This window comes from Arachis hypogaea, chromosome 6 (genome assembly GCF_003086295.3).
Source record: "Arachis hypogaea cultivar Tifrunner chromosome 6, arahy.Tifrunner.gnm2.J5K5, whole genome shotgun sequence".
Lineage (NCBI taxonomy): Eukaryota > Viridiplantae > Streptophyta > Magnoliopsida > Fabales > Fabaceae > Arachis > Arachis hypogaea.
The window spans coordinates 63,465,134-63,479,208 of record NC_092041.1 but is presented as its reverse complement, the minus strand read 5'-3'; the positions used below and the strand labels follow the sequence as shown (position 1 = coordinate 63,479,208).

At 36.8% G+C, this 14,075-nt stretch overlaps 1 non-coding gene across 1 annotated transcript; it reads right to left on the bottom strand.

Moving 5' to 3' along the window:
• Positions 1-11,190: 11,190 nt before the first annotated feature.
• LOC112700358 (small nucleolar RNA R71) lies at positions 11,191-11,299 on the bottom strand. Its single transcript, XR_003153265.1, has one exon. It is a non-coding gene; the product is annotated as a small nucleolar RNA R71 (small nucleolar RNA).
• Between the last annotated feature and the right edge of the window lie 2,776 nt (positions 11,300-14,075).

Genomic DNA, 14,075 nt, shown 5'->3' with positions numbered 1-14,075 from the left:
TTTATTAATTTTTTTTTTCGAAAAACATTTTTGGAAAAACGAAAAATAAAAGAAAAATTTTTGAAAAAGATTTTTGAAAAGAAAATTACCTAATCTGAGCAACAAGATGAACCGTCAGTTGTCCATACTCAAACAATCCCCGGCAACGGCGCCAAAAACTTGGTGGACGAAATTGTGATTTCTATCTTTTGAGCTTTAGCATATATTTACTCTTAGGGCACTGTTTATTTTCACAACTCCGTTCAACTAACCAGCAAGTGTACTGGGTCGTCCAAGTAATAAACCTTACGTGAGTAAGGGTCGAATCCACAGAGATTGTTGGTATGAAGCAAGCTATGGTCACCTTGCAAATCTCAGTTAGGCAGATTAAATTGGTTTATGATTTTTTTAGAATAATTAATAATAAAAAGGAATGATAAAAGGGATAGAACACTTATGCAGATTCATTGGTGGGAATTTCAGATAAGCGGATGGAGATGCTGTAGAGCCCAGGGACGCCTGCTTTCCTACTGCTTCTACTCAATCCTTCTTACTTCCTTCCATGGCAAGCTTTGTATAGGGGTTCACCATCAACTGTGGCTACTTTCTTCCTCTCGGGGAAATATCCTGTGCGGCTGTCACTCGCACAGCTAACCAGTCTGGAGGCATCACCCATGGCTGATGGCTACATCCCATCCTCGCAGTGAAAACTAATGCTCACGCACTCTGTCACAGTACGGCTAATCACCGGTTGGTTCCCTCCCCTACTGGAATAGAATCCCTCTTTTGCGTCTGTCACTAACGCCCAGCAGGTTATAGGTTTGAAGCACGTCACGGTCATTCATTACCGGAATCCTACTCGGAATACCACAGACAAGGTTAGACTTTCCGGATTCCCAGGATCCTACTCGGAATACCACAGACAAGGTGAGACTTTCCGGATCCTCATAAATGCCGCCATCTATCTAGCTTATACCACGAAGATTCTGTTGGGGAATCTAAGAGATACGCATTCAAGCTCTGTTGCATGTAGAACGGAAGTGGTTGTCAATCACACGCATTCATAAGTGAGAATGATAATGAGGGTAATCTGACTCATAACATTCATCATGTTCTTGGGTACGAATGAATATCTTGGAATAAAACTAAGATAGAAACCGAATAAGAGATAATAGAATTGCATTGATACTTGAGGTACAGCAGAGCTCCACACCCTTAATCTATGGTGTGCAGAAACTCCACCGTTGAAAATACATAAGCAGAAGGTCCAGGCATGGCCGAATGGCCAGCCTCCCTAATGTGATCACAGGATTCAAAATACACTCCAGGATGTCTAATACAATAGATAAATGTCCTATATATACTAGACTAGCTACTAGGGTTTACATGAGTAAGTAATTGATGCATAAATCCACTTCCGGGGCCCACTTGGTGTATGCTTGGGCTGAGCTTGATCATTCCACGAGCTAAGGCATTTCTTGGCGTCAAACTCCAGGTTATGACGTGTTTTGGGCGTTCAACTCCGGATAATGACGTTTTTCTGGCGTTTAACTCCAGACAGCTGCATGAACTTGGCGTTTAACGCCAAGTTACGTCGTCATTCTTCGAATAAAGTATGGACTATTATATATTGCTGGAAAGCCCTGGATGTCTACTTTCCAACGCCGTTGAGAGCGCGCCAATTGAAGTTCTGTAGCTCCAGAAAATCCATTTCGAGTGCAGGGAGGTCAGATTCCAACAGCATCAGCAGTCCTTTTGTCAGCCTTCTTCAGAGTTTTGCTCAAATCCCTCAATTTCAGTCAGAATTTACCTGAAATCACAGAAAAACACACAAACTCATAGTAAAGTCCAGAAATTTGAATTTAACATAAAAACTAATGAAAACATCCCTAAAAGTAGCTTAAACTCACTAAAAACTATATAAAAACAATGCCAAAAAGCGTATAAATTATCCGCTCATCACTAGCCACTATGTGATTTGAACTCTCTCTTTGAGTGGACAATTTCTTGATGGATTGTGTGCATTTATCTTAATGCATTGTATTTCATGATCATATGCATCCATATGTGTTTGGCTTGAATGCTTTCATGCTTCTTTAATGCTTGTTTTACCTTACAAGTTCACTTAAAGCATCTCAAGCATACTAGAATGAGTAAAGTGCATGCTCTTTTGTGACATAGCTTTTATGCTAATGTGTGTTCTAAAAGGCGCCTAATTTAGAATTCACACACTTATTTGTCATTAATGTCACACTAATTCACTCACTCATATCTAGTGATTTACCTCATTCCAACAATGTATGCTTCCTTGCTTTTATATCTTCTTATCTTATGGTGTTATATTTTTGTTTTTTTATGATGAATGCACCACAAGCAAACATGGAAGCAAGACTAAGAACACGCAGCAATCCGGAGACTCGCCGTACCCCCTTGCTCATCCTTCAATGCACCGAGGACGGTGCAAACTTTTAAGTGTGGGGAGGTCGTCCGACCGATCGGCGATTTTGGGTGACAAATTTCTAATCCCAACACTCTTTCATATTCATTTTAGGTTATTAGGATTTTTACTTTCATTTTCTTATTTTTGCATATATATACACAATAAGCTTAGTCAAAATAATGAAAATTTTTCAAGATTTCTATCTATAGGGCTCATCAATTGATTTGAGTGAAAACTTTTCATAAAACTTGCTTGAATTATATATCTTGTGGATCATGTTTTTGAGCTAAGAACATAAGCAAGTGAGATTTGAGCCTAATGATGTGGTTACATCTTATAACCACTTATTTTTCCTTCTTGTGTGCATTATTCTCTTTCTATGATTGTAATCTTTGAATTGTTTGATTCTTTATGTCCATTATTTTGTGTATTCATGCATTTATATGATTGAGGCCATCATTTCATTAACTCACTTACCCAAATAGCCTTACCTTTTATCTTCCATTGTTAGCCAATTTGCGCCTACGATTAACCCACTTGTTCTTAATTTTGCACATTACAAGCCTAAAGCGGAAAAAAATAAATGTCCTTATTTGGATCTTTGATTAGCTTAGGCTAGTGTGTGTGAGTACCATTCAAGTGTGGGAATCTCGGGACATTGGGTGAATAAAAGGGTAGTTTTGTATTGCTGTTGAAAATATTGGGAATTGGGTACATACCCATGTAATACTCAAATGTAAAAAACTTATGCATTGATGCTCTTGTATATAGAAAGAAAAAAATGATAAAAACAAAAGAAAAAAAGAAAAGAAAAAAATAGAAAAAGAAAGAAATAGAAGAAAAAAAGAAATAAAAAGGGGACAAAATGCCCCAAAGCAAAGTGTAGCTCAATAAAATCAATGCATGAGTGTTGTGAAACGAAAAGGGATACATGAGTATGTGAAAGAGTGCAAAATGGGTAGTTAGGCTAGCTTTGAAATTGTATAGGATGTCATAGGTTGGGTGGGAAGTTTAAGCTTATCAAAGATTCAAATTTCAAGCTCACTTAACCATATATGCATCCTACCTTGACCTTAACCCCATTACAACCTAAAGCCTCATGATAGATGTATGCATGCATGAAATATATGTTGATTGTTAGAAGAAGAACAAATCTTGGAAAGCATGATTAGGGGAGAATTGAGAGAATCAACCCTAAACACTTTAGTGAATAGAGCGCAAACACATCCGGTGAGGGTTTGATGCTTAATTACATGTTTCCACCTATGATCATCTCTTTTCATGCAAGTTTGTAAAAATATTTAATAGCATGGTTTTATAACTTCTCCTTTAATTGTGCTTAAGAGTGAAAACATGCTTTTTAGGACTTAAAACAGCTAAATCTAATTCTCCTTGATTCCATTAGATGCCTTGATATATTTGCTAAGTGATTTCAGATTTAGGAGGCAAGGATTGGACCAAGGGAATGAAAGAAAATCATGTAAAAATGGAGAACTCATGAAGAAATGTAGGAATCGCAAAAGCTGTCAAGCCGACCTCTTTGCACTTAATCGACCATAACTTGAGCTACATAGGTCCAAATGATGCGGTTTCAGTTGGGTTGGAAAGCTAACATCCGGAGCTTCAAAATGATATAAGATTTTCCATAGTTTCTACATGTATGGTGACGCGTACACGCACTGTATGTGCACGCATCGTTGTTGCCATATGATCCACTTAAAGCAATACGTGGCCAGCGAATTCTAGAGCCTTGTGGGCCTAATCCAACTCATTTCTGATGCTATTTAAGCCAAGGATTGAAGGGGGAATCAACATACTTCACAACATTTAGAAGTTAATTACCATTAGTTTAGTTTAGCTTAGTTTAGTAGTTAGAGTTAGTTTCTAGAGAGAGAAGCTCTCACTTCTCTCTAGAATTAGGATTAGGATTAGTTCAATAATCTTAGATCTAGATTTTAATTCATGCTTTCATCTCCTTCTACCTCTCAATTCTTTGTTGTCACATTCATCATTCTTCTATTATTTTGTTGTAATTTCCTTTATGTTGTTCTTATACTTTGTTGTAGATCTACTATTGTTCCTTCCCTTTTCTTTCAATTCAATTTGAGGTAATTCATAATAAGTGTGTTTCTTTTAATTGTTGTTTCTAATTCCTTTCAATAATTGTTGTTAGATTTCATTCTTGTTGTCAAATTTCTTTGCTTTTCTTTTGTACCTTCCAAGTGTTTGATGAAATGCTTCGTTGAATTTTAGTGTAGGTTTTGTTCCTCTTGGCCTAGGTAGAGTGATTAGTGACTCTTGAGTTATCTAATTCCTTTGTTGATTGATAATTAGAAATTGCTAATTGATTTGAATGCCTCTAAAGCTAGTCTTTCCTTTAGGAGTTGATTATGACTTGAGGAATCAAATTGATTCATCCACTTGACTTTCCTCCATGGTTAAAGGTTAACTAAGTGGGAGTAATGGATAATTTGTTATCACAATTGAGGTGGATAACTAGGATAGGACTTCTAGTACTCATATCTTGCCAAGAGTTTTGTTAGTTGTTAGTTTATTTCCTTTGCCATTTATATTTCTTGTCTAAAATCTCAAAAACCCCAAAATAACTCACAACCAATAACAAGACACATTATTGTAATTCCTAGGGAGAACAACCCGAGGTTCAATACTTCGGTTTATAAATTTAGGGTTTGTTTTAGTGACAAACAATCTTTTGTATGAAAGGATTATTGTTGGTTTAGAAACTATACTTTACAACGAGATTTTATTAGTGAATTTCTATACCATCAAAAATCCAATCATCAAATCCCAACAGATTCATCTCTGATTTCTTGCAGATATGTGATACTGTTAGGACTAATGTAACAACCCTAGTTTTTGAAAATCAAATAATTAGATATTTTTGATTTATTGATAATTTTATTTTAAGAAAATTATTTTGATAAAGGTAATTAAATAGAGTTTTATGATAATTGAAGTTTAAATTAATTATAATATTTATATAAACTTTATTAGATATTTGGTATAATTAAAATTATAATTTTAATAATTGAAAAATAAGAATAATTGTATAATTTAATTTAAATAAATTCTATTTTGAATAAGTTATGTTATTAATTTGAACTCTTAGGAATTAATTTACTAGAAATGATTATATTAATTTTTATAAATACTTTAAGTTTAAGTCAATTAATATTTATGCACAATTTTTATTATAATTAGTTATTTGATAAATAAAAGCAAAATTTTATGGAATTCTCTATAAAACTAAATCGCGATATCGAATTAAAGGCTCAATAATAAATAGTTAATAAAGGAAAGCAGGTTGGTAACGCCTTACTTTCGGTACGATCATGACGTTCTGGAAGTTGGGTCGTTACAAATGGTATCAGAGCAGTTCGTTCCTGTTAGAGCCTTGGGAATGGACTGACTATGCTTCATTGCATACTCTGAGTGTCTGTCATGCTTTGTGACTTGTTCTGATAACAAGAGTTTGAGTTTTATATGCATGACTGTCTGATGATTAACACTGTTGGTTTACCATTGCATGCCTCATGGTATTAGGTCTGGCCAACTTAATACTAATGATTTATGTATATAGGAACACTAATGGGTTATCATAGACAAAATAGAAGTAATAGGTAATGCGATTCACGGGGTTTGGGAGTGTTAGAAGTTATAAAGTTAGCCTCGTTTTGACGTGTAATCTTTATTCGTGCCACGCAAACTCGTGCCATCTTTTTCTTCATTGCTTTCATTGGAATTCTCTGGTTTCAATTTCCTTCTTACAATGTGATTTGATTGTTTTCCAACCATACCTTGTCATTCTTGTATACCTTTGCTTGCCTGTGAATCTGATTTCTTACGTAACTCTCTGAATTTTCATCCTTGGCAATGCCTATGTTTCTGTCCATATATTCTGCTTTCTTTGAATTCGGTTTGAACTTATGTCATTCTAGCAATTTTCGAGGGCGAAAATTTTTCTAAGGTGGGTAGAATGTAACAACCCTAGTTTTTGAAAATCAAATAATTAGATATTTGTGATTTATTGATAATTTTATTTTAAGAAAATTATTTTGCTAAAGGTAATTAAATAGAGTTTTATGATAATTGAAGTTTAAATTAATTAGAATTTTTATATAAACTTTATTAGATATTTGGTATAATTGAAATTATAATTTTGATAATTGAAAAATAAGAATAATTGTATAATTTAATTTAAATAAATTCTATTTTGAATAAGTTATGTTATTAATTTGAACTCTTAGGAATTAATTTACTAGAAATGATTAGATTAATTTTTATAAATACTTTACGTTTAAGTCAATTAATATTTATGCACATTTTTTATTATAATTAGTTATTTTATAAATTGAAATTAAAGTCTAGTGATAGAAAAATAATGAGAAGTTATATCATTTAATTTGAATGATTAATATTGAGTTTGAACTATATTTTATAATTATATGATTAATATGTTTATTTTATAATTTAAATTAGAAATAATTGATTGAACTTAGCAATATGTTGATAAATAATGTTTCTAAATATTTTTAATAAAGTATATTTGATTCTAAAATTACTCTACCCTTCATTTTTATCAAAATATCTATTCATATCTATCCATATTACTTTATAAAATACCTAATTTCTAACCCTAATTCCCAAATCAAACTCAGAAACCCTAATTTGCAATCAGAAATCCTAACCCCACCCCACTCTCCTCAGCGCCGTCACCCTAATCACAAGCGTACAGACTCACCCTCTCTCCCTCAGCTTCACCGCGGCACACACAAACACTCAGGACACCACACTCATTCAGCCCACACCCCTTCTGTCACACACCCACGCCTAGTGAACGGAGCTGCACCACGCCCAGCCCGCCTCGCCATCGCCGCCGTCATTATCGCCGACAAAGAGGACGCCGTCGTCAGCCCCGCGAGATGCCACCCGCGTCACTGCCGTTGACGCTCCGTGACGCTGCCGCCATTTCGCGAGGAAAGGATGTTCGCAGAGGGAGCCAGGTGAGAAAGGGAGAGACGAGCACAAACCAGATCAGGGGAGAAGGCGTCGTGTTCGGTAGCTGTCGTCGTGTCGCCGCCGTCGCCCTCATTGCGCCGCCGCCACTTATAGAAAATTCAGAGAGATGGAACTCGGGAAGAGAGAAGACAGAGAGCTCGGAGGCTGAGTTGGGGTTCAACCACCGTGCCCAGCCGCGCTCGCGTCGTCGGTGCCGTTTTCGTCGAAACTGCCGCCGTTTGAGGGCTATGCTTGGCCACCGTTGTGCTGCCCTGCTTTACCGTGGCTGAGCTCCGCTACTCCCTGCTCTTTGGGCTTGTGATGCTGATGCGGGAATTACTACAGGAAGAGAAGAACACGAAGAGGAGAAACTGGGATCGTTGTTGTCGCCATCGCTGCTGAAGACCAGCCACCGCGCCGAGCTTTTTCCGTCACCATTATGCCCGGTGTCGCCAGCACTGAAGTCGGCCGCTACCACCGTCGAGCCAGAGTTGGAACTGGTGTTGCTTTTGGAGGTTTGGAAGGGAGGCTTGCTCGGATTTGCTTCTGGTTCTGGTTCTCGCAGCTGTTGGAGCCTCTGCCACCATCAGAGCTGCCATTGAAGCTATTGATTTGGTTCCAATTCCTCTATTTTTTAGACCGTGAGCTTCGATCCTTGCTTTGCTTCTATCCTATTCCTATGTCTTTCACCTGTTCTAACTAAGGAAACCTATATTTTTGTTCAGTGCTGCATCTCTATTTCCCTGTTTACTGCTAAAACTATCATAGGGGATACTGTTGATGTCATCAGGAAACTGTTAGAGCTGCTGTTGTTGCTAATGCGAGTTAGAACGAAGTTGGAGTCACGTTTAATTTTGTGGATTTCAACTAACTGAGGTAGGGGATTTATTTTAAAGTTAATCATTTTAATTTATGAATGCCAATGAAGTTTAGTGAATAGTTGCGAATAATTTACAAATATTTTGTGTGATTAATTGACTTAAATGAACTTAGTTTGAGGTTGTGAAATTTGAATTATGTTTGGTATTAAGATGATGTTTTAGTATTTCAATCAGTTTATTGAGTTTAGGTTATGGCTGGGAATGTCACTGGGTTTTGTTATTGTGAGTAATTAATTTGACAAGGTTAATTTTGGTTAATGCTGTGACTGATATTGGTTTCCTGAGTTTGATAGATTTTGTTGAAAATTCTGATCTTGTGTGATATTGCTGAATTTGGTGAAATGTGGTTGTAAATGGTGATTCATTTGATAATACTTGTTAAATTGAAATTTGATGAGTTAACTGTTGAAAGGTTGTCGTATTGATATTTGATGAACTAAGTTGGATTTGTGTTTGGTTTGGGATTATTGTGATGATGGTTTAAGTTCTGGTTGTATTTTGATTATTGAGAATAAGCGTTTGCTGTTGATTTTGGTAATTTGACATGTTGGAATGGCTGTGAAATTGACTTGTGACTGGTTGGGATTGGTTTTGATGCTTGTTAATGTTGATTCATGATTAATTAGAGTTATTCTTGAGAACTGTTAAAAGATTGAAGTTTGATTACCGAATTATTCTCTTGAAATATGACTTCTAAACTAAAACAGTTACTTTGTTAACAAGTAAATGACTTTGAATTATGAAAGGCTGATTCTTTTGGGATTACTAGTTGATTGTGTTTAATTTTGAAAGGATTTTGTGATAAGTGAAAGTAAATATGAAATGGTGAGATTGGATTGATGGATTAGTAGAAATTGTGGAGTATGATTGATTTGCTAATTATTATGAAATATGAATATTTGATTGATTGAGAAATTGTCAATTTGAAAATTATTGGGAAAAAGGACTGGTGATTTGTGGAGAAAGAGGGAACCCGTAAGGGTGGCTAAGTCTGAGTTTCAGGGGAGGTGCTGCCGAAATTTTATAAAATCTTAGGTTTTATTTGAAAAGTCATTTTAGAAGCTTTGAATTTGAAAAATGATATTATTTGAGTTTTATTTAGTAAAGAAAGAATTATTCTATTTTAATTTCGATTTACCAAAGAAAGGTTTATGTTTCAAAATTAAATTATTTAAGAAAGAAACTATATTTCAAGATTGATTTAATATGAAAAGAGTTATGCTTTAGGGTTGAAGTAGAGGATTACTTTTCAGGAGTTTGGTGAATTTTATAATATTTGGATTCGAATGATAAAGAGAAATGGTTTGAGCCAAGACGTTGTAAAAGTGAAAGATGTAAAGTTTGTATAGTATGATTGAATAGAGAAAGAAAGTGGTACTGTATAAGAATGTGAAGTGATGATGAATAATCAGAATGATAATGAATGATGATAATGAGAATGATTATGTAATGATCTGCTGCGTGAAGGCAGTCAGATAGATGGTGGTACGACCACTAAGAGCGCTTCCCTGGGATACTTAGCTATAATGCTATTCTGTAAGTCAGAGGACTCTTACAGAGGTATCGAGAAAATACATAACTAGCATATGCTCTTGTAAGTCAAAGGACTCTTTCAGTGAGTGTATGTGTGTGTGCTCCTGTAAGTCAAAGGACTCTTACAGTGAGTGTGTTGGGCAGACTAGCTCCACCTTGCAAGTCAAAGGACTTCTGCAGTGGGTTGCTAGTGCTGCCATGCAAGTCAAAGGACTCTTGCAGTGGTTTGCCCCGCAAGTCAAAGGACCCTTGCGATGGGTATTGCCAACAGGAAAGCCTTACCTGGTCAAAGGACTCCGGGTAACGTCGGGAGCGGGTATGTAACCGACAAATGAGCTCATTACCTGCACTAGGGCTAGACATGCATCATTCTTGTTTGTGCATCTGCATTTTGATTGGGTTTGCTCGTTGTACTTCCCTGTGATTGTGCTGTTTGCCTTGCTGTGATTTGTTTGTGTGATGAATTGAGTTTCTTGCTTGTGCTAGTAGTTTGTGAATGGATGAAGATGATTACTATCTGTGGTTATGACTGAGAATCAATTATGTGGCTGAAAGATATTTAATATGACAAGTTTTGCAGTTGAGATCAATTTTGAGTTTAGGAATTTAAAGAAAGTAATTATTTATCTAAGGTAAGATTAAAAAGTATTTCAAAAGGTTTGAAAAAGATGGTTTATTAAGTAAAGTTAATTGTTTGTATATTAATCATTACTTTTACGGCATTCCCATTCCCTACTGAGAACGTGTGGTTTGTTCTCACCCCAAAATCTTCCACCCTTTCAGTGATACAGGTTCGAAGACACAGTGTGAAGCTGGGGCGATTGTTAGACCTTATTTATGAGTTAAGTTTTGAATTAAGTTACTTTCATTGAGTTCCCTCGCTCTTATTACTTAACATTTTTTATTTTATACAGGGGGATAGGATTTGTATCTGAGTTTTATTTGAAATCTTTTGTATGATAGATGTAATATTAATAATTATGTGATTGTTATTACTTGGTGATGTTTGCTATATGATTTTAATTATCAAAAACAAAATTTCTGGAATTTTCTATAAAACTAAATCGCGATATCGAATTAAAGGCTCAATAATAAATAGTTAATAAAGGAAAGCAGGTTGGTAACGCCTTACTTTCGGTATGATCATGACGTTCTGGAAGTTGGATCGTTACAATTAATAGAGTGGATCCAAAGTTTTACAAGCTTATGCTTTTCCCCTTTGCTATAAGGGACAGAGCTAGGTTATGGCTAGATTCTCAGCCTAAGGAATGCCTAGACTCTTGGGAGAAGGTGGCCAATGCATTCTTGACCAAGTTCTTTCCACCTCAAAAGCTGAGCAAGCTCAGGGTGGAAGTTCAAACCTTCAGACCGAAAGAGGGTGAATCCCTCTGTGAAGCTTAGGAGATGTACAAGTAACTGATCAAAAGGTGCCCTCCTAACATGATTTCAGACTGGACTATGCTAGGTATCTTCTATGATGGCCTTTCTAAGATGTCCAAGATGCATTGGACCACTCTGCTGGTAGTTCACTCCACTTGAAGAAAATGCCTGAAGAGGCATAGGAACTCATTGATATGGTTGCCAACAACCAATTCATGTACACCTCTGAGAGGAACATTATGAACAATAGGGTGGCTCAGAAGAGAAGAGTCCTAGAGGTTGATACTCTGAATGCCATATTGGCTCAGAATAAGATCCTGACCAATAGGTCAACATGATCTCTCAGCATCTGATTGGATCACAAGCTATAACTGAGAGCACTCAGAAGCCTCTTACGAAGGAGATGCATAACCAGAACTCATGAGAAAATCATAGAGGTTCCCTTGAATGCCTGGTTACAGATTATAGAATCTGAAGAATACTCCTCCTCTAATGAGGAAGAGGAAACTTGAGAAGTGCAAGTTGCTCGGTACTTAGGAACTATGATGAAGTTGAATGCCAAATTATTTGGAACAGAGACATTGGAGGAATAACCTCCAGTACTCACCAAGGAACTCAATGCCTTGGTTCAAAAGAAACTACCTCAGAAGCTGCCAGATCTTGGACGCTTCCTAATTCCATACAGCATAGGGACAATTGCCTTTGAGAAGGCCTTATGGGACCTAGGGTCAAGCATAAATCTCATGCCTCTCTCTATCATGGAGAGGCTGAGAATCTTTGAGGTGCAAGCTGCCAAGATCTCATCAGAGATGGAAAACATCATCCTTGGAAGACCTTTCCTAGCCACTGCCAATGCCATAATTGATATGGCAAAGGGAGAGCTTATTCTGTAGTTACGGGAAGATCACATATTGTTCAAGATGCGTAAACCTAACTCCCTCCCTAAAAGAGAAAATTGTGCAACACTTAGTGTTCCAACCCTTTCTCTCTCTGTGCAAAGCTTTACAGAGTCCACAGACACAAATCTAGTTTGGTGTTGGGAAACCATCATCAAGCAATGAGAATGAAGGTACTAAGAAAAGATACCTAAAGGCTGGAGGATAAGAAAATCTCCACTGAAGGCTCTCACCTGACATGAGAGTTGTCTTCACAGATAGCCCAATTATTCTACACACTGTGAACGAGATCGTATCTCTAGAACTTGTGGAGCTCATCGATGAGAGCACAGGAAGGAAGTTCACTGTAAGGGGTAAAATTCTGAGTCCCTACCTATCTCCGTAAAGGATCTGATAGTCAAGCTATGACATTAAAGAAACGCTTGTTGGGAGGCAACCCAACCTTAATTATAATATTCATATTATATTTTGTTATTTCATGGTTATTTCCTTTTAAAGTTTGTGATCATGTGCAGTCAGAACAGAGACAGAGACATTCAGAGATGGAAACAGAAATTCATGTATCTCTCAATTCTTTTAAATAAAATTTTCTTTTAAATAATGGAGAGACATATGGAACATTTATAACTTTAAGACATAGATAGAAAATGATCATGCAATAAGAACAAGAACAAACAATAAAACATACAGAAAGCAGAAAAATAACATAAGGAAAGGTGATTAAGAGAACGAATCTACCTTAATGGTGGCGGCTAGTGCTCCTCCTGAGGATCCAATTTCAATATCACTCCTATGTCTTTGTTGTTCTTTCCTCATAGCCTTTATCCTCTCTAATTTCGTTTAGGATGGTGAAATGCTCTTGATGCTCCATCCTCAACTAATTCATGTTAGAGCTTAATTCTCCCACGGAAGTCTGCATTGATCCCAATAGCTTTGAGAAGAAAATACATCCCTTGAGCATCTCATCTGATGTTGAGCGCTGCACAGGCTCATGGCGTGGTCTCTAGTTTTCTCTATCCTCTTAATGATGGGCTTGTCCTCCTTAACGAAGATGTCTCCTTCTATGACAATTCTAGCTGAATTGCATAGGTGACAATGAGGTGAGGAATGCCAACCTTGATTTGGTGGAAGGCTTTTTAGCTATCTTGTACAATTCTTGATGTATTACCTCATGTACTTCCACTTCACTCCCAATCATGATGCAATAAGTCATGATGGCTCTGTCAATGGTCACTTCTGACCGATTGCTAGTAGGATGATAGTCGTTGGATGACTCCAACCATCCTCTAGCACGGCTTAAGGTCAAGCCTTCTTAGTTGAGTGGATTGCCTTGGGAATCCTTTTTCCGCTGTTTTCCTCACACAGATGTCTGAGAGAATTAATCCAGTCTCTGATCAAAGTTAACTCTTCTAGTGTAAGGATGTGATCTCTTACTTCAAAGGCAATTTGAAACCAACCTCACACTTTCTGGGCTAAAATCTAAATTCTCCCTCGAAGCATAGCGCTCCAATTCTTGGGATTGGTTTATACTATGTCATGGTTTTTGTGACCCATGCATTAGCATGTAACTCTTACACCATTATGATCCCAACCTCTTGGATGGATTGGTTAGGACTCCCAACTCTTCTCTGGATCTTCTCAGATATCTGGATATCATTGTTATTGAGCTAAAAGACCTCAGGGATACTTCTTCTCTTCCACTTCTTCATAGAAGTGTATTGGAGGCTTGGTATGAATCTCACTCCCAAGTTTGGAGTTGGCAGTACGGCATTTTCTTTCCTCTTCTAGGTTCTCCAACCTTAGAGCATAAGGGTGGAAAGCAAAAGCAATGCTTTTCCATACCAACTTAAAAGCTTGCTCGTCATGAGAAAATAAAGAAAAAAAGAATGGGTGAAGAAGAAGAAAAGATGAATGAGGGGAAAAAAAGGATCGGGCAAGGGAGATAAG